This window comes from Thalassophryne amazonica, chromosome 3, assembly GCF_902500255.1.
Source record: "Thalassophryne amazonica chromosome 3, fThaAma1.1, whole genome shotgun sequence".
Taxonomy (NCBI): Eukaryota; Metazoa; Chordata; class Actinopteri; order Batrachoidiformes; family Batrachoididae; genus Thalassophryne; species Thalassophryne amazonica.
The window spans coordinates 127,337,118-127,358,995 of NC_047105.1; the positions used below are offsets into that span (position 1 = coordinate 127,337,118).

Consider the following 21,878-nt stretch of genomic DNA (forward strand, 5'->3'; position numbering starts at 1 on the left):
CGTCATTTCAAAGTGTCAGAGATTATCGCCTTGTTTCTGCTTAATACTGACTTTAGAATGATTTAAGAGGTTTTATATTGTCGTCTGATGGTTATTAATCCCATTAATCCATTTGATTGCTTTGGGTGAAGAGACTCTGTCTCAGACAGGCTGCTGAGCTCCGAAATGATGCATGCACAGTAGAGGCAGGGCGGACCAATTATTAGGGGGGGGACCGATTGGTCTGCGACACCGGTTCTAGCCGTTTTGGTGCCAGATGCCTCGGATTTACTGTGCCGACCCCGTGTGCAAACAAGGGAACAGCCGGAGGGACTTACTTCTTTGGGTGAGATTATGATTTATATTATAGACTGACAACAGCCGTATGACAGACCTTAAATGTTTAATTGTTGATCAAACACCTATTAAAATAACATAAATAACAATGAAAAATAATTCAATGAAATAACGTAAATAAAACCAAAATTCCATGATAGATCTTGTGCAAATATTTTGAAAGTCCTGACAGCTCCCATAATATGAATAATAAAAAGGTGCTATGTTCAAACAATAAAAACAGTGCAACGCAAGATAAATCCTGCCATAAAACACCAGCCTGCTGTGCGTCTGAACGTATCTCTATAAAGGCCACACAAAGTGGACACCAGCCTGCAGAATAAATGGAATTTACCTTTTTTTAAAAACCATTATCCTTTAAAGTCAACACATGTTGAACCATATTTGTTTAATGACTGCATGTTTAAAAAGACAACGCACTTATTAAATTACACGTCGTGTGACTAGTCAAAAACTAAATAATAAACATGCTGCAGAATAAATTCATCCAACACGAATGACAAACAGTTAAAAGAACAGTTTGCATTTACACAGTCTCACGGTGTTAAAGTGTGTGATGCAGCACTGCAGTTCACATTAAAGCTACTGTGTGTAGATTTGTGAGAAACTGCAGCAAATAAAAGCTCCCAAAAATGTCTTGCAACTTTTCCCACCTACAAAGAATGGAGAGGTCTGTAATTTTTATCATAGGTACATGTCAACTATGAGAGACAGAATCTAAAAACAAAAAAATCCAGGAAATCACATTGTATGAATTTTAAATAATTCATTTGCATTGCATGAAATAAGTATTTGATACAACAGAAAAATAGAACTTAATATTTGGTTCAGAAACTTTTTTGGCTTTTTTTCCCCCTTTCTTCACTTATTCATGAAGGAGTCTGATTTTAATGCTGATGGTTTTGTTTGTTTCATTTAAACACTGTTCACAATTCTTCCTCACAAAATTTTGAATTTTTTTGTAAACAGACTACTTTGGAAAATAATACAATTCACCCGAAATGCTTAGTTTCCTCCAGTTTCTGATCAATTTAAATTTTGATGGTTTTTGTTTGATTCATCAAAGCTCTGTTCTTGAATGCAGAAATATCAATTTTGGGAAAATTATTAACTCTTGGTCATGAAAACTATGAAGTTCACCCAAAATTAAGCATTTTCCCGAATTTCATGTTTTGTGATAGGAAAAATAAACAAGACAACATTCAAGAAAATTTACAGATTGTCATTAAAGTTTTGGAAGAGAACTTCAATTTCCAGCAAAAAATATTTCCAGCAAATTTCTGTCCCCTGATACAGTTGACACACTGCTGTCAACATTTCAGCTGGTACTTCACGTTTCATTGAAAAGTCTCAAGCCAGGAAAGGAAGTGTCAGATCCTCCTAATCATTGGCCTGTTGCTCTTACCTCTCAGCTGGGCAAAACAATAAAGCGTATGAAAACAAACAGACTTAATTCTTACATCTGAGAGCATAAGTCATAAGAGGATAATAATTTGTTCAGTCCCTTTCAAAGTGGTTTTCGTAGAGGAAGGAGCACACTGGATGCTGTCATATATGTTCAGAATCCGAGATTAAAAGGCTCATATTAATAGGGAGCATGTAGTGGCCATCTTCTTTGATGTAGAAAAGGCATATAATATGTTGTGGAAGCAAGGGCTGCTGATTAAACTGGATAAACCTGGAATAAAAGGCAAATTATATAATTGGGTTCTAGATTTCTTAGCAGGGAGAACCATAGAGGTCTGAATTGGATCTGAACTGTCACATCCTTACACTGTAGAAAATGGAATGCCACAGGGAAGTGTGTGTAACCCTGTGTTGTTTAATGTTATGATTAATGATATATTTGATAAGGTGGAGGGGAATGTAGGGAGGTCCCTCTATGCCGATGACGGAGCTCTATGGGTTAGAGGTTGTAAATTTGAATTTCTACAAACAAAAATGCAGAGAGGTGTTGATAAAGTGGAGGGGTGGTGTAATAAATGGGCGTTTAGACTGTCAGTCTCAAAAACACAAATCGTGTTTTTCTAAGTTAAAATATAAAATAAAATAAAAAAGTTACATTAAAGATGTACAGTATGGTCAGGTACTCAAACAGGTAGATAGGTTTAAATTCCTTTCGTTGATGAAAAACTGACCTGGAAACACCAAATTGAGTATGTACAGAGCAAGTGCAAGAGGATCAATAACTTGCTTTGGTGCTTGGCGGGGCAGGACTGGGGGGTGGGGGGTGGGGGGGCTGCTAGAGGGACATTGTTGAATATTTACCAGTCCTTGATAGAAGCACACTGGATTTAACTTGATAGACAACAAGCACAAGCTTTAGGGCCCCTTCACACATAGTATGAATGTGGTTGAATTGCGCATGAAGCAAGACTCGTATGCAATAAATCTAGTCCGGTGGCTGCACTCCAAGTTGAGGTGGGGGAGATGCCTCTCAGGCTGAGAAGACTCCAACTGATGATGAACTATTGGATCAATCTCCAGGGACATGCTCAGAGTCATCCAACTAAAGCTGTCTTGATGGAGTGCTGGGAGCATCAGGAATCTGATTCATGGCATTTGGCTGGCTTGGGAAGGCTAAAGCTGAAGCTATAAATGGGTGATTCTTTAACTACGGGCACTATTGGCCTTGTAAATGTAATTTCCACCACACCATTGCCTTACAATATAAAGCGCTGTGGGGCAACTGTTTGTTGTGATTTGGCGCTATATACATGTGCTCTGATGTCACTGTTTATCTCCATAAAAACTACCCAAACAATCTTTCATACAAACTGTTTAGGGACATTACAGTGTTGTGGTGGAAATTACGGCAATAGTGTGGGACAACTACATTTTGTTTTAAAAAAATCACAACAGTTGTATGACATTGAATACCCCAATTATGTTTTGATTATTTTACTGATATTTTATTCAGAGATATTTTAAAACATTAGAAAAAATGTTTCTTTACCATTCATTTTTATCATTGAAGATCAAAAGTCTGGGTGTGGGACAAGCACAAAACGGCAATATTTGCATATAATGATGCTGAAAAAAGGTGAAAAAGTCATCATAAACTACTAGAACAAATTTCTTAACACACTTTCATTGTAACTATAAAAGTGTGAAATTTCCCCTTTTTTTCTGTTTTTCATACAGTATGATCAAAGGACATAATAAGTGCCTGTAGTCTAAGAATCACCCAAATATAAACCATCTCCAGTTCTGCCTACAGTGCCACGTTTGCCTCTTCCCCCATGGATTTTTGATTCCCCAAGAGTTGATATGGCTATACACCAGCTGGTCAACCAGAAGAAAAATACCCCAGACTGGTTTCATGCACAAAAGCATTTTGAACAATACAAAGATTTTCTCTTCATTTTCACTGATGGCTCTAAAGACCCAATTAGTGGCCGCACTGGTTTTGCAAATGTCATCTTTTTCATTTTCATCAAAATTGAAGGGGATATAATTGGTTACAATATTTTTGTGGTGGATTTCAGAAGACAGGTTTCAACACAGGCTTATAGAGCTAGACAAGATCTTTAAAATGACATCAGAACCAACTGTGTAGGTGCTATAGTGTCTGAGTTATAGTTATTTGAATTCATGACTACACGCTAATTAGTCAAAAGTTTGTTAGTGCCTATCTCAATAATTAGGAGTTTGGTAGCAAAAATATTTGAGTTCTGGCTATTTGTCATATGTCCCAATCACTCCACCAAGTTTCATGAAAATTCAAGACGTTTTGGCAGATTCTCTGTTGAATTGACACAGAATGACCCTCTCGCTCTTCCAGGTCTGACGCACGAGGTCAAAGGGCAAGAGGTGTAAACTGCAGTCTCGAGGCATCGTAACTGACTGTATGGGCACTGAGAATAACAGAGACTTTGATTATTTTTCCAGTTGGAGTGTTGATTCCTTGAAAGATTTTTGTAAAAACATGGTATTGGTGTCCAAGGAAGAAAAACTGAAGTCTATGCTGCACACGAACTGAAAATTCAGGTTTTGCCGGACTCGACCCACTGCTGCCCGAGGCAGTGTCTATTCGTAAACATAGAATCAACTGATCACTGTTTCGCTTTGTGGACCTCTGTAAATCTTGTGCACTACGTTCCTATTTCTGAGTGTGTGAAATAAATTATTTGTGAAGACTAAAATAAAATTAATGAGGGATCTGCTTGGTGAAAGGCAGTTGAATGATGTCTCTAGTATATAATCATGAAGTAACTGCCTGGTCCATTTCCTTGCATGTTCTGTGTCATTTATTAGGCTTAAGGTGTTGGGCTTGAGTCCAGAAGATCATGGGTTCAAATCCCCGCCTGACTGGAAAATCACTAAGGGCCCTTCCCCTATTGCTCCCAGTGTGTAGTGATCTCCTTGTATGGCAGCACCCTGACATCGGGGTGAATGTGAGGCATAAATGTAAAGCGCTTTGAGCGTCTGATGCAGATGGAAAAGCGCTATATAAATGCAGTCCATTTACCATTTATAGGCACATGTCTGTGATTTGGATCAATTAATAATGAACACAGGTGGGATAAAATGCACTGATTTGTATCGCAATGGAGCAAGGCGACAGATTACGCTGCCCATTTAAAAGATGCCGACGGAAAATCATTCCCTGACCCGATAACTGAACTCAAGTCCGGCTGGCTGGATGGCACTGTTGTACAATTTGCCGCACCAACGCAACACGCTGGATGCTGCGCTGTATAAAATAATTATTTTGTAGCAGAGTAATCATTTTCTCTCAGAGATTGGCTAATAAAGCCATCTCTAATTGCTCTGGAAGCACAGAGGAATTTTCTACAGCAGCTTTTCTTGTGCACTTCATGGGGTGGAGAAAGCATTTGGGGGTGATTCTTAGACTAAGGGCACTTTTATTTCCCTTGATCATATTTTATGAAAAAAAGAAAAAAGCGGAAATTTCACACTTTTATAGTTATCTTTACAATGAAAGTGTGTTAAGAAATTTGTCCTAGTAGTCGATGATGACTTTTTCACCTTTTTTCAGCATCATTATATGCAAATATTGCTGTTTTGTGCTTGTCCCACACCCAGACGTTTGATCTTCAATGATAAAAATGAATGGTAAAGAAACATTTTTTCTAATGTTTTAAAATATCTCTGAATAAAATATCAGTAAAATAATCAAAACATAATTGGGGTATTCAATGTCATACAACTGTTGTGATTTTTTTTTAAACAGAATGTAGTTGTCCCACACTATTGCCGTAATTTCCACCACAACACTGTAATGTCCCTAAACAGTTTGTATGAAAGATTGTTTGGGTAGTTTCTATGGAGATAAACAGTGACATCAGAGCACATGTATATAGCGCCAAATCACAACAAACAGTTGCCCCAAGGCGCTTTATATTGTAAGGCAATGGTGTGGTGGAAATTACATTTACAAGGCCAATAGTGCCCGTAGTTAAAGAATCACCCATTTATAGCTTCAGCTTTAGCCTTCCCAACTCAGCCAAATGCCATGAATCAGATTCCTGATGCTCCCAGCACTCCATCAAGACAGCTTTAGTTGGATGACTCTGAGCATGTCCCTGGAGATTGATCCAATAGTTCATCATCAGTTGGAGTCTTCTCAGCCTGAGAGGCATCTCCCCCACCTCAACTTGGAGTGCAGCCACCGGACTAGATTTATTGCATACGAGTCTTGCTTCATGCGCAATTCAACCACATTCATACTATGTGTGAAGGGGCCCTAAAGCTTGTGCTTGTTGTCTATCAAGTTAAATCCAGTGTGCTTCTCATCAAGGACTGGTAAATATTCAACAATGTCCCTCTAGCAGCCCCCCCCCCCCCACCACCACCCAGTCCTGCCCCGCCAAGCACCAAAGCAAGTCATTGATCCTCTTGGCAATGGTGTGGTGGAAATTACATTTACAAGGCCAATAGTGCCCGTAGTTAAAGAATCACCCTTGGATAATCTCAAAGGTAATTATTTATAATATTTATATTGTATTGGCTTGGTAAAACAGTTGCATTTTCACTCCTTCTTATATGCATCTGTAAAATTATGTTTATTATAGATTTAAACAGTTGTTTGACGCTGTCGCTGACTGATCGACCAAGTGTCTGTTTACATTTTTACACCTCTCAAGCTTTGAACCAACCTGGTTGAGCATGTGCATTCCCAGAGTGTGAGAAGACTTATTGATAAGTCATTGTTAGCAGATGGTGGAAGTCGGGCAAACTGTTAATATTTTGTGTGAAAGTTACAAGAATCTGTTACACAAGTTGAAGATTGGTGAAGGAAGTGGGGCTTTAGGTTCTCTGTTAAGAAAACTAAGACTGTGTTCTTTACGAGGAAGAAAATAGGAGAAAACAAACTGAATGAATTTATTTATCTGGCACACAGATGAGCAACAACAAAGACAATAACAAAACATAAAAGGAACAATGTACAGAGAACCGGTGTGGCTGAAAGGGTGAAGATAGAAGCAAGACTTATAAGCACCCTCCCCTTATACCATTAAAAATAAAGAATGTGTGTGTGTATATATATAAATATATATATATATATATATATATATATATACACACTCATGGCAACTGTACAAAAAAAGAAAAAGTGCATGAACAATTTAACTTAATGAATCACTGAAATTTCAAAACACAACCAAACAAGTAATAGTGAACAATGACAAAAATGATAAACCTAAACTATAATGGGTAAATATGTTCTTTTTGTAAAGCCTTTTAAAACCAACCAATGTACCAAGTATTTTAATATTATCAGGACAATTATTTTAAATATTAACACCCCTGGTGGAAACACAATGACTTTTAACAGTAGTCCGGATCTTCAGTTTCTCAATTGATAATGTTCCTCTCAAACTGTAGCTGGAATCCCCCATTTTAAACAGATCCTGGACATGTAGAGGCAAAAGCTTATTTTTGACTTTATACATTATCTGTATTGTAATATAATCAACGAAGTCTCAGAATTTTAAAATTTGCAGACAAGCAAATAATGGATTTGTTGGCTCTCGATATGGTTTATTACTGATCATTCTTATAGCTTTCTTTTGCAACAGAAAAACTGGTTTAGTATTAGTTCTGTATGTATTTCCCCAAACCTCGACACAATATGTCATATATGGAACAAGTAAAACATAATATAAAGTGGTTAATGCATGTTGGGTGAGGAAGTCCTGGGCTTTATGCAGAATTGCAATGGCTTTTGACATTTCAGATTTAACATAGTTAATGTGTTTTCCAACTTAAACTGTCATCAATATAAACACGAAGACATTTTGTATCTGTTACACTTTCAATTCAATTTCAATTTATTTTCATCTATATAGCGCCAAATCACAACAGAGTTACCTCACATAAGTAAGGTCTAACCTTACTAACCCCCAGAGCAGCAGTGGTAAGGAAAAACTCCCTCTGAGGAAGAAACCTCAAGCAAACCAGACTCAAAAGGGGTGACCCTCTGCTTGGGCCATGCTACAGACATAAATTACAGAACAATTCACAAAACGAATATACAGGAAAAGCTGTTGGTGCACAGGACAAGAGGGTCTCCAGCACAAATACCACACCCATCTCTGGATGGAGCTGCACCTTAAACAGAGAGGAAAAAACAGAATCAGGCATCAGAAAGACAAGAAATACGGTATAATTTGCCAGCATTAAACAAGAAAAACAGGAAATACTAAGGTGATCGCCGGCCACTAGCCCTAAACTTCACTAAAAGACCCAGAATTAAGATAAAGTTGAGGCCACGGCACGCTCTGTTTCCTAATAAAAGAATTTAAAAAGTAAAAAGCGTAGAACTGTACTATGCCAGTATGCTAGCCATACGAAAGGGAAAATAAGTGCGTCTTAAGTCTGGACTTGAAAGTCTCCACAGAATCTGACTCTTTTATTGACGCAGGGAGATCATTCCACAGAACAGGGGCACGATAAGAGAATGTTCTATGACCTGCAGACTTCTTATTCACCCTAGGGACAAAAACTAGTCCTGCACCCTGAGAACGCAAAGCCTGGCCCGGTACGTAAGGTTTAATTAGGTCAGCTAGGTAGGAAGGTGCCAGTCCATGAACAATTTTATAGACTAGTAGCAGAACCTTAAAATCTGATCTCACTGGGACAGGAAGCCAGTGAAGGGATGCCAAAATGGGTGTAATGTGGTCGAACTTTCTGCTTTGTGTCAAAAGTCTGGCTGCAACATTTTCAACCAATTAGAGAGCCCTAATGCTGGACTGCGGTAAACCAGAAAATAGAACATTGCAGTAGTCCAATCTAGAAGAGATAAACGCATGGATCAGGGTCTCGGCATCAGCCATAGACAGGCTGGGACAAATCTTCGCTATATTTTGCAGGTGGAAGAAAGCAGTCCTTGTTATATTTCTAATGTGGAGGTCAAAGGACAATGTAGGATCAAAAATTACCCCAAGGTTCCATCAATATCATGTAATAATAGATTTTTGCTTAAGTTCCTGGACTTATTCCCAAATATGATACACTTACTTTTACCAAAATGAAGTAATAATTTATTTAAATCGAACCATTGTTTAAATTTACGTAATTTGTTCTCCAGCTTGTCAAGGAGCTGTCCCAAATGATCCCCACTACAAAACACAGTCATATCATCTATAAATAAAATACAACTTACGTACTTGGAAACCAAACATATATCATTAATATACAAAAGAAACAACAATGGCCCAAGGACTGAACCCTGAGGCACCCCACAAGTAATCTTCAAGAACTCGGAATTTGTCCCACCAATGTGAAAACACTGATATCTATTGTCTAAGTAGCTCGCTAGCATGTACCAATCCCGATACCATACTTCTGTAATTTGTCCAGTAGCAAGGTATGATCAGTGGTGTAGTCTACGTGGAATGCAGGTAGACGCCATCTACTCACCTAAAAAGACCCGGAATTTCCGTCTAACCACTTCAAATTGCCCCGGGGAACGTGACGGTGTAAATAAAATGAGCGCTTATTGACTGTAATTTTATTTTCCCCCTTTAAAAGACAGCCATCAGGCGTCCATCACTGCAGAGTGCACCGTATGTGTCCCATCCCCCCCGCGCTCGCTCTGCTAGATAAGAGCTTTAAATGGCTCATAAATAGATGGGGGCTGGGCTACCAGCTAATCAGCGCGAAAGCCGCACACAAACAAGAAGAATGCTAGAGAAAGTATCGATGGTGATTATTACCCCCAAAAATGAAAAGAAAACAGGCCTTGGTTTTAGATTTTTTTCGAAAACGTCCACCTGCTGCTTCAGGGCCGATTGATTAAGTTTGCACCCTGAGTGGAGGAGATAAACCTGGCGCTGTCTGCATTGCTGGTAAGTGGGCTACGACAGCTATTTTTTAAATTTGTTCACTAAGCTAATGGGCCTTAAAACGATCTAAAAAGCATTATTTTCAATGAGACGCGTTGCTTTTTAGACACGTCAGAAGAGGAGTGCGCATTGCCGCTTGTCGGCAGGCTGACGCATCAAAGTTCAATCCAATCCAGCTTTCGACACTCTGAGCTGTGACGTACCTTTGCGTTGTCCAATAGGAACGACGCATCGGGCCAAAACACGGAAGACTAGTGGCAGAAACCACTGATCTCTACAAAACAAACGTGTCACAGGACTGCTCATTTATGGAGCAGTTTTCTGAAGAAAAATCCTTGGAAATGTTTTTTGTTGTTGTTTGTTACCTCAGAATTTCTGATTACTGTTAAAAAAAAGTTTAGAACACTTGTAATTAAAATAGCTAAATAAATCAATAAATGGTTCTTTAGAAACCTTTCATCTATAAATTAAAACCACCTGTTATTTCAGATTAGATAATTTCTTGTTTAACATAAGGAACCTCGGACATTTATTTTTAGACAAATAAAATAACATGGAAATTTGTACATCTTTTAAGTCTGGTAGATTATTTAGATCTCATTTCAACCAGAAAAACAGACACTGTAAATAAATACAAATGTTTATTATAAATGCAACAGGAAATAATTTAACAATGACTGCAGTGATTGTAAAGTAGGATTTCTGTGACATAAACCTCATGATGAATTTTTTTAATGGTCATTTCAACTTGTAATTTCGTCAAAATATGTAATTGCCTTTAATGTTGTTATCAGGACAGAGTAATTTCTAAAATATGAATTTGAGCACAATAAGTGGAGAGCTTCTACCTGTGCAAATGTCTTTGGACTTTGAGTTGTGGATGTCAGGGATTTGGCAGAGTCAGAGCGCTGAGCCCTTGTTTTTCCCCTTTTTGTGGTTTTCCGTCTGCTTCAGCTTTGATTTGTCAGTTATTATTTTCATCATGAGTTATTCTGTTGTGTTTTTCTTATCACTTTGTTACTTTCCATACTTTAGCCATTGTCCAGTTTTGTTCTAGTTTTGTTCAGCCGGTTTGTGTTTTCATTGTTTATCATTTAGCTTTCATCTGTTTTCTGTTATACTTTTATATCGGGTTTTGATTTCTGTTTATTAGTCTGTTCCTGTTTAATTCTGCTTTCTGCTTATTGATTTCCTGATCAGTTCTAGTTGCTTTTGTACTCTTGCACATGTTTGATTTTGGTACCTGTTGTTGTATGATATTCTGACCATGATTTCCAGTTTAGCTCTGTTCTGTTTTTGCCATTTGTTTCCACTTCGCACCTCCCATCATGTCTTCGTTCCTTGTCTCACACCCAGTTACTTGTTTTCACTCCACGTCCTGCACCTGCCCCATGTCTTTGTTTCCCACCTTGTTTATTTTTGCTTTGTGTTTTCATTCACTCCCACTCTTGTTCCAGCTCACGTGTCTTTGTCTGTTACTTCACTCCACTCTGTGCTTTCCTTCCTTCACTATCTTGTACTCTGCACAACCTTTGGCTCCCCCGGTCACGCCCCCTTCCAGAGACTTCCACACACCTGCTTCACATCACCCTAATTTGTTTGTTCCTTATTTAAACCATCACAGTCTCACAGTTCACTGCCAGTTTGTTGTCTTGTACACATTCCAGCGCCTTTGTCAGTTCTGAGTTTTGTTTCGCCGTGTATCGTACCTCTGCTCTGTTTTCCTTGACCGTGCCTTTTGCCTTGTCCCTACGTCTGTGTTTGCTCGTGCCTCTGATCCCTGCTCAACCATGACTGCGTTTTTGCCTGATCCTGATTGTACCTCTGCTCCGCTGCTTGATCACATGTGTACCGAACCAGAGCCTGGAATAAAGACCATGTTTTCTCCTACACCTAAGGCTAGTACGGGAGTTTGCATTGCGCGTCCTGCCACCATGGTAGATGGGCCCCCGCCCGTTCTGACAGTGGACATTTTTAATGATCCGTTCATTCATTGTTAAAATATAAAATGAAACAGCTTTTTAAAAAATAATAGTTTTGCCTGTAATCTACAGATGTCTCTTGAGCTTGAGTCCCGTTGGCTGTTGGATAGTGTAGTTTTAAAATGACTGGAATTGGTAAGTGACATACTCTCCAGTATTAGTTGCATGGTTGTCTTCATACTGTACTTTTGTGCCACTGATTTGGCCTACAATGTTTTTGTCATGGGTTGAAAAGGTTTCTGCAAAGTAAAGCATCTACCATATTTTCATTGTTGTATGTGAATTTTCTGGGAGCTAGCTGCTGTCCTTCAGTCTAGCTGCTGTTTTAATGGGATTTAACATATACTAATACTAGCTTATTTATACTGGGTAGGTTTCTTTATGCACCACAAAGCCTACAGGTTCCAGTCCCCCGTCTGGACCTGATGATGGACTGTCAACTTCAACAGAGATTGTGGTAGAAGGCATGAGGCTATGCAGCCAGTGCACGCTCATGTAGACTGGTGTGTTCTGTTTTGTTTTTGTTTATGTGTCTAAACTGTACACAAACAACATGGGGCCATGCGGATTATATGAAGGGTGAATCTTGCAGCTGCTGAATTTGACAGTACAGGCTCATATCCGCTACTAAATAGAGGGAGGAAAAGTGAACTCTTGCAATATACTTAGTTGGGAGGCAGCAATCTGCTCCTTATTATTGTTAAGAGAACTTTTCTTTCTTATTAACAAGGAGTCAGTCACTTTTTTTTTTTTTTTTTTTTTTTTTTTGAGTGACTGTGACTTAAAGTCTTATTTTCTGTTAAACAATACACAGTAGCTTGCATATGATACTTTTGGCTGGATTTAAATATTGTTTATTCCTGGTTTATGACCTGATTAAATTTCTTTGTTAAATTAGGTTTTCAGATGCCAAAAAAAATGTATTTGATCTTTGTATTTTTAATCACTCTTTTAGATTTACTGTTGTATACTGTATTTTGCAATTGGTGCAAATTACTTTCTTACATTCTGACACATTTCTCACATTTATAGTGGCAAATATAGAATATAAATGATCAGATGGAAAGTATAGATCTATTTGTTGTTATGGTGTTAAAAATGTTAATTACCGGGGGCGCATACGTATGGGGTTGATGACGGGCAAAAAACACAGTCTACCCACTTCAAAAATGTAGACTACACCACAGGGTATGATCTGTAGTATCAAAAGCTTTCCGTTTAAAAAAAAAAAAAAAAAAAAAACCTACAGTATATTGCTTATTTTCAATTGTGTTGGAAATTTGTTTGGCGAAATCCATTACAGCCAATGGAGTAGTGCAATTCTTTCAATTGCTGCTCGCTAAGGATATGATGTTTAGTTAAAAAAAAAAATCATTTAACCTAATTACAAATACCTTTTCCAAAATTTTTGAAAATTGTGGTAAGAGTGCGATTGGCCTATAATTTGAAAAAAAAAAAAAAAAAAAAGATTTGAACAATGGTATCACTTTAGCAATTATCATTTTGAAAGGAAATTTCCCAGTCATTAACTATCACTGTACGGTTAATTCAAGAGTTACATGGAGGGATCATGCATCTGAGAACTGCGCATTTTTGTGTATTTATGCATTTTTTTTTCCAATTTCTGCTACAGTGTTTTGTGGTGTGAGTCAGTCTGTTTTTAGGGTGCACATTAGATGTATGCTTATGCAGCACTACCATAAATATGAGCAAATTGCCGTAAACTTGAAAAGAAGAAAAAAAAACCTTGCTTTGTAGTGGTGCCCAACTGCAGCCAAACAAAATTAGTCAAAATCTGCAGAAAGATGAAAGAAGGGGATGAAACTGGTGATTTGGATGGCAGGAACATTGACAGAAAAGCAGGCATCAGGTACCGTGGTATTGGATGTGGTGTGAGATCCTAGTGAGTTACTTTGATTCTTTCTTTGGTAAGTTAGTTTAAAAGGGACCTCTTGTAATTTTTTTGTATAATTGTGTTATTCTAAGTGTAAAATAAAACTAATTTTTACAGTTATTTTTAAAAAAAAATCTATTAATAATTATCACAATTATGGAAGTGTATTTGCATTCACTTGATTAAAAAAAAAATACTCGGCTGGATAAAAATAAATAGACCTCTGATCTTGTAATTACGAATAACCAAAAAAAAAAAAAAAAAAAACACAGGTGGGAAATGCATGTTTTAACAACAATTATAACAATTAAATTTAAGCTAGTCCTCCTTTAAATAAGAGAAGAAACTAGTCAACGTGCTGGATGCTGTTTTCAAGCCTGAAGTTCGCTGATCCAGAGCAGGTTTGTCCACTAAACTTTATTTCAGACCAACTCCACCACATCCAAATGATAGCTGTTAGTTTGTGTTGGAGTTATTAGAGACTGAACACCAAATATCAGCAAAAATAAATAAGACAAACTGTGATTTATGATGATAAATGAAGGATAATTCAGCTTGGTGATGGACTGATGAAACTGATCAATTGATACTATGTATTACAGCTTTTCCTCATTTTATACTCACAAAAATGGAATTATGCACACAATTCATAAAATCTGAAGCTCATGAATCAACATCAGGACTCCAGACTGTTGAACTCTGAGCACAACACCCTTGTTAACGTGTCACTATGTCATTGCTAAAGGTTATATAAGGTTAAGCTTCCATTTCTCTTATTAGTGTTTACACCACTCTTAGGACTTCTTGTAACTGCCAGCAAGTCTCTTTCTCTTATCTGCATGAGAAGGCACAGCAACAGGACGCTTTTGTACTTGTGTTCTTGGCATTTTTTGAACAGCAAAACAGATAAACAAGCAAGCTGCGAAAAAATCCCAGGCTAGTGTACAGGAAGTTGGCGACACAATCGAAGTACAACAGCCACCCAAGAAAGAAGTTGAAAAATTCTGGAGACCACTCTTTGAAGACTCAAAACACCACCAAGTGGCAGAGTTGACAGAAAAACAAACAGCAAATGCCAGCAATTGTAATCACTGAAGTGGAGATCAGAAAGAAAATGAGTGAAAACAGTAACTTCAACATTGACAAAATCCCAAATTTTTGGTTGAAAAGGCTGACAGCATTGCACCACCATTATGCTGTGGCTTTCACAAAAATATTGAATGGAGAAGAGGACACACCAGACTGGCTAACAACTGGGAACACAAGCCTACTTCCACAGACCAAGGAAACACAGCTACCCAACAAGTACAGACCCATCTGCTGCCTAACAACAACGTACAAATGGCTGACAGGAATCATAACTGATGCCATTTATGAACATCTTGACACTGGTGGCTACCTGGAAAATGAACAGAAAGGATGTTCCAGAAGAAGATTCGGAGCTAAAGACCAGTTACTGATAAACAAAGCTATCCTGGAGGACTGCAAAAAATAAAAAAGAGGAGAAACCTCAGCATGGCTTGGATTGATTACAAAAAGGCATTTAACAGTGTACCACACTCCTGGATCATGAGGTGCTTAGAACTCTACAACATCAATGAGGAAGTAAGATCTTTCCTGAGAGCACAAATGAACAAGTGGAACACCACCATCACCCTCAATCACACAGAGGGACAAATAACAATCCCAGACATACGCGTTCAGAGAGGAATATTCCAGGGAGACAGCTTCTCGCCACTTTTATTCTGCTTAATCATAGACTCACTCAACAAGATCCTGAAAGAGCATGATATCAGGTATAACTTAAGTAGAGGCAGAGGAAGGAAAAATCAAAAACTTGTGGATCATCTGTTGTTCATGGATGATTTGAAAATCTATGCCAACACAAAAAAAGGGACTCAGTCGGCTCGTGGAAACAGTCCATAAGTTCTCCAAAGACATTGGTATGGAATTTGGACTGAATAAATGCTCAAAATGCACGATCAAAAAAGGTAAAAAGAAAAAAAAAAAAACAGAAAACATACAGCTGGATGAAGGGAGCTACAGTGAAGATCTGGCTGAAGACTCGACATACAAATATACTCAACAAAAATATAAACGCAACACTTTTGGTTTTGCTCCCATTTTGTATGAGATGAACTCAAAGATCTAAAACTTTTTCCACATACACAATATCACCATTTCCGTCAAATATTGTTCACAAACCAGTCTAAATCTGTGATAGTGAGCACTTCTCCTTTGCTGAGATAATCCATCCCACCTCACAGGTGTGCCATACCAAGATGCTGATTAGACACCATGATTAGTGCACAGGTGTGCCTTAGACTGCCCACAATAAAAGGCCACTCTGAAAGGTGCAGTTTTGTTTTATTGGGGGGGGGATACCAGTCAGTATCTGGTGTGACCACCATTTGCCTCATGCAGTGCAACACATCTCCTTCGCATCATCCGTGAAGAGAACACCTCTCCAACATGCCAAACGCCAGCGAATGTGAGCATTTGCCCACTCAACTCGGTCACGATGACAAACTGGAGTCAGGTCGAGACCCCGATGAGGACGACGAGCATGCAGATGAGCTTCCCTGAGATGGTTTCTGACAGTTTGTGCAGAAATTCTTTGGTTATGCAAACCGATTGTTTCAGCAGCTGTCAGAGTGGCTGGTCTCAGACGATCTTGGAGGTGAACATGCTGGATGTGGAGGTCCTGGGCTGGTGTGGTTACACGTGGTCTGCGGTTGTGAGGCTGGTTGGATGTACTGCCAAATTCTCTGAAACGACTTTGGAGACGGCTTATGGTAGAGACATGAACATTCAATACACGAGCAACAGCTCTGGTTGACATTCCTGCTGTCAGCATGCCAACTGCACGCTCCCTCAAATCTTGCGACATCTGTGGCATTGTGCTGTGTGATAAAACTGCACCTTTCAGAGTGGCCTTTTATTGTGGGCAGTCTAAGGCACACCTGTGCACTAATCATGGTGTCTAATCAGCATCTTGATATGGCACACCTGTGAGGTGGGATGGATTATCTCAGCAAAGGAGAAGTGCTCACTATCACAGATTTAGACTGGTTTGTGAACAATATTTGAGAGAAATGGTGATATTGTGTATGTGGAAAAAGATTTAGATGTTTGAGTTCATCTCATACAAAATGGGAGCAAAACCAAAAGTGTTGCATTTATATTTTTGTTGAGTGGGAATTGAACAAAATGCTACAATTGAGCGCAAGAAAATTAGAATAAAAACAACACAAGAATACCTAAACCACTTTAAAAAGATCTGCAAAACAGAGTTGACACCAAAGAACAAGATCACAGCCATAAACCACATTGCAATACCAATGGTGACCTATGGGTTTGGCATAGTGGACTGGCCACAGTGTGAGCTTTATAAGTTGGAGACGAAAACCAGGAAGATGCTCACCCTCCACAAAGTTACATACAGAAATCAGTGCATGGACAGAATATATCTCCCTCGCAGAGAAGGTGGTCTGGGTCTCATTGAAATCAACCAGGCCCATAGAGCATCGATAATATGTATTGGACAGTACTTAAAAGAAATCATGAAAAAGGTCGCACAACAGCATAAGAAGACCTTATCCAAACAGACCTCAGTCATCAAACTGGCAAAAAAAACTTTGGGAGGAAGCAACAATGTGATGCCTGCAACAAAACTCGCAAGACAGACCAGAGAACAATACAGCAAAAGAGAACGAAAACATCGAGTGGAAAGATGGAAACAGCACAAAAGGGCTGGACGATTCCAAGAAGAACTCGAAAAGGAATACATAGACAAAGTCGGATCAGTGCAGTGGCTGAAAAATGGAGAACTTGGTTTTGATGGAGAAAGAATTCTAGTTGGAGCACAAGATCAGGGACCTCTCACAAATGGCTTCAAAAAAATGTCAGGGATCTCACAAAATGATAAATGCCAATTCTGTCATACAGCTGTTGAGAGTGTTAACCATCTAACTTCTGTCTGCCATGAGGATCTGGCATGCTGACATTATACATCCAGACACAACAAGATCTGTCAATATCTCCACTGGAAAGTATGCAAGGAACTGGAGGTGGAAGTCAAAGAAAACGTCTGGGACCATGAGCCAGCAACAGTCTCGTCAATTGGAAAAGTAACTGTCTTCTACAACAAAGAGATCTCAGCAGGGAGACATTGAAGGAGGTGCAATAAAACCTAATATTGTCATCTGGAACAAGCAAGAGAAAACAGCTTAAATCAACTATATGAAAGTCCCCAATGACTATGGCCTGAATCAAGCTGAAAGATCTCGAAATACCAAGACCTGAAAAATGACCTACGAACAACATGGTCATTGAAAGACATCAATATCATCAAAGTTATGGTGGTGGCAACAGGCCTGATGAAGAAGAATCTGAAGAAATACCTTGAGGCAATCCCCGGTCACCCAAGCGCACATGAGGTGCAGTTGTCTGCAATTAAGGGAACGATCACCGTCTTGAAGAGAGCCCTCGGATACAGTGCCAGCTATGGTTAGGATAACTACAGAGCCTAGGGTGCAACTTTAAATGGTAAATGGCCTGCAACTTTAGACCCCAGGTATGGGGTCCACTACATTCTATTAAAAATAAATCAAAGATAAATGAAAAACAAAGACAAAAACATTTGGCTGTTCTGAATGTGGACAAAAATTTAGACTAAAGACCCACCTGAACAAACACATGATAATTCATACAACTTGTACTAATGCTGCAGGGAAATGTTGCTCCTGTGCTAGCACTCGGCTACATAACCCACTAAGTCACAGGCTGCACAAATCAGGAACAAAAACAAGAAAATAAATGCAACAAAATAAACAAGCAGTTTGCAGAAAACCTAAGGCTCAACCACAGGAACATGGCAAAGGACACAATACAAGTGCACCAGCTGTATTGAAGGAGCTACAATAAAACCTGATATTGTTATTTGGAATAAGCAAGAGAAAACAGCCAAAATAATTGGACTCTGGTCTCAATGGAGCTGAAAGGGGGAGAGAGGAAAAAAAAAAATCACAAAATTCCAAAACCTTAAAAATGAGCTATGAACAGCATCTCATCGAAAGAAATAGACATAACATCAGTTGTGGGGGGCGACAGGGCTGATACAAAAGAACCTTTAAGAAAGTCAGCCCCTGATCACCCAAGTGCCCACAAGGTGCAGTTATCAGCAATTAAGGGAACGATCACCATTCTGAAGAAAGCCTTCGGATACAATGGCAGTAAAATGTTTAGGGAGCAACTATAGACCCCGAGTCTGGGGCCCATTGGATTCTGTTAAAAAGAAATCCAAGAGAAAAAAACAAAACAAACAAACAAAAAAAAAACATAAAGTCTCCGTCAGTGTGTCAGAAGTTTTATACTAGAAGTTGTTGTGAAGGTGTGATGTGTTTGGATGTTCATGGTGTTTAACCTGTCAGCAGGGTGTTGCAGTAGTTGAGGTGTGAGATGGCGTCTGTGTCAGGAGTCCTGCTGCATGCTGGGAAAGTTTATGATTCTCTGAATGTTGTAATGTCTTAATGTTGAAATAGTAAATATTTGGGATAATGTGGACATTTTTTTTTGGGGGGGGGGGGGGGGGTGTGAAACTGAAATTCACCCATTATTTTTCCCTTCTTCAGTTCTTCATGGATTTTGATTATTATGTTTTTATTTGCTTCATCTAAGCACTGAGCACAGTTGTTACTCACGCATTATTAAAATTTTCAATTGTTTTAGAAAATCTAGACTTTTTAAGGTGAAAATAGTGCAAATTCACCAAAACACATTGTCTTCAGTTTTTGATTATAATTCTGTTGATTTCTTTGATTTATTTAAACACTGGTGACAATTCTTCCTTGTGGAAATATGACATTACAACCCCTGGCAAAAATTATGGAATCACCGGCCTCGGAGGATGTTCATTCAGTTGTTTAATTTTGTAGAAGAAAAGCAGATCACAGACATGACACAAAACTAAAGTCATTTCAAATGGCAACTTTCTGGCTTTAAGAAACACTATAGGAAATCAAGAAAAAAAGACTGTGGCAGTCAGTAACGGTTACTTTTTTAGACCAAGCAGAGGAAAAAAATATGGACTCACTCAATTCTGAGGAAAAAATTGTGGAATCACCCTGTAAATTTTCATCCCCAAAACTAACACTTGCATCATATCAGATCTGCTCATTAGTCTGCATCTAAAATGGAGTGAACACACCTTGGAGAGCTGTTGCACCAAGTGGACTGACATGAATCATGGCTCCAACACGAGAGATGTCAATTGAAACAAAGGAGATGATTATCAAACTCTTAAAAGAGGGTAAATCATCATGCAATGTTGCAAAAGATGTTGGTTGTTCACAGTCAGCTGTGTCTAAACTCTGGACCAAATACAAACCACATGGGAAGGTTGTTAAAGGCAAACATACTGGTAGACCAAGGAAGACATCAAAGCATCAAGACAGAAAACTTAAAGCAATATGTCTCAAAAATTGAAAAATGTACAACAAAACAAATGAGGAACGAATGGGAGGAAACTGGAGTCAACGCCTGTGACCGAACTGTAAGAAACCGCCTAAAGGAAATGGGATTTACATACAGAAAAGCTAAACGAAAGGCATCATTAACACCTAAACAGAAAAAAAAACAAGGTTACAATGGGCTAAGGAAAAGCAATCGTGGACTGTGGATGACTGGATGAAAGTCATATTCAGTGATGAATCTCGAATCTGCATTGGGCAAGGTGATGATGCTGGAACTTTTGTTTGGTGCCGTTCCAATGAGATTTATAAAGATGACTGCCTGAAGAGAACATGTAAATTTCCACAGTCATTGATGATATGGGGCTGCATGTCAGGTAAAGGCACTGGGGAGATGGCAATCTTTTTTTCTTGATTTCTTATAGTCTTTCTTAAAGCCAGAAAGTTGTCATTTGAAATGACTTTAGTTTTGTGTCATGTCTGTGATCTGCTTTTTTCTACAAAATTAAACAACTGAATGAACATCCTCTGAGGCCGGTGATTCCATAATTTTTGCCAGGGGTTGTATAAATCTTAGGGAAAATATGGACTTCTTTGGGGTGAAATTCACCCAAACTGTTTCTTCTCTTTAATTTTTGATGGCTTTTGATTCAGATTAGTTTGTTTGATTTATTGAAAGACTGTTCACAATTCTTCCTCTAGAAATTTTGTTGTAAACAAATGCTATTTGTTAGTAAAACAATAAAATTCAACCTAAATACTTGTTTTTCCCAGTTTCTGATCAATTTTAATTCTGGTGGTTTTGTTTGATGCATTGGAGCTCTGTTCTTCGTTGCAGAATTGTTGAAATTTTGAATATGGGGGGGATAATCAACTTTTGGTCATGAAAACGAAGAAATTCGCCCAAAGTTGGCATATTCATGAAATTCATGGTTTCTGAGAGAAACAAATTCACAACAACAAAAATTTTAATTTACACAGTCAATGTTCAACTTCCAGCAAAAAATATTTCCAGCAAAATACTGTCCCCTGATACAGTTTACTCACTGCTGTCAACATTTACAACAGTATGTAAAGAATTGTTTCCCTCACATGCATAGTGTGGGGAAATAGATGGAAGAATAAACCTGGGTGAGCACTGATTATTTACTAGAACCGGTTCATGATGTCTGCTGCTATACCTGTAAGGTCAGAGGTCGATGGTGGAGGTGGAACAAGGAGTATCTTAAAGGTGAACATTTTTCCTAACTCAGCGGCGTTTCTGATTATGTCATGAAGACAATTTGGCAGCAGAAATGCTGAAAAATCAACATGATAGAAGAGACGGACATGAACTGAGGACAACAGGGTGTCCAGATTTACAACGCTGCCGTTCAGCTGCTCTGATCCAGGTTTCTGACAGCTTCAGTCAGCTGGATGTTGGCTCCTCCTCCTCTGCATGGACAGACACGCCCACCACCATGTGTCAGCCGTGTTCTATGGTCATTCTGTAAAACACTCCTACATTATGTTGATGCTGCGCTATGACATCCTGTTAAAATGTTATCAATCGAGCCTCTGGGGGGGGGTGCTCACTTTTGAATCGTATTAGAAAAATTAATTTGCTAAAAATAAATTCATGGTGTTCGGGTTCGGCAGTGGTCAGTTGCAACAGCAGAAAAGCAGCTGATCCTCTTTTTAATGATAAACTGTCCAGACACAAATTCTGAATGTCTCTCTGGATGAGTCTCAGACCGTTGGATCGTGTCTTTTACACGGACTGAGAGCCATTCGAATTTTATTACAAATTCGACATGTTTGTAATACACACAAACAGAAACCGAGACAAATGACACTTGATCCATGATACATTTTACAGATTTATTCATGAACATCAAGGAAA

At 38.6% G+C, this 21,878-nt stretch overlaps 1 long non-coding RNA gene across 1 annotated transcript; it reads right to left on the reverse strand.

The window, feature by feature from the left end:
- Positions 1 to 324: 324 nt before the first annotated feature.
- Positions 325 to 17,416, reverse strand: LOC117507592. The gene is made up of 3 exons (XR_004559777.1): positions 17,406 to 17,416; positions 14,237 to 14,239; positions 325 to 401 (listed from the first exon to the last, which is right to left on the reverse strand). It is a non-coding gene; the product is annotated as an uncharacterized LOC117507592 (long non-coding RNA).
- Positions 17,417 to 21,878: the final 4,462 nt, after the last annotated feature.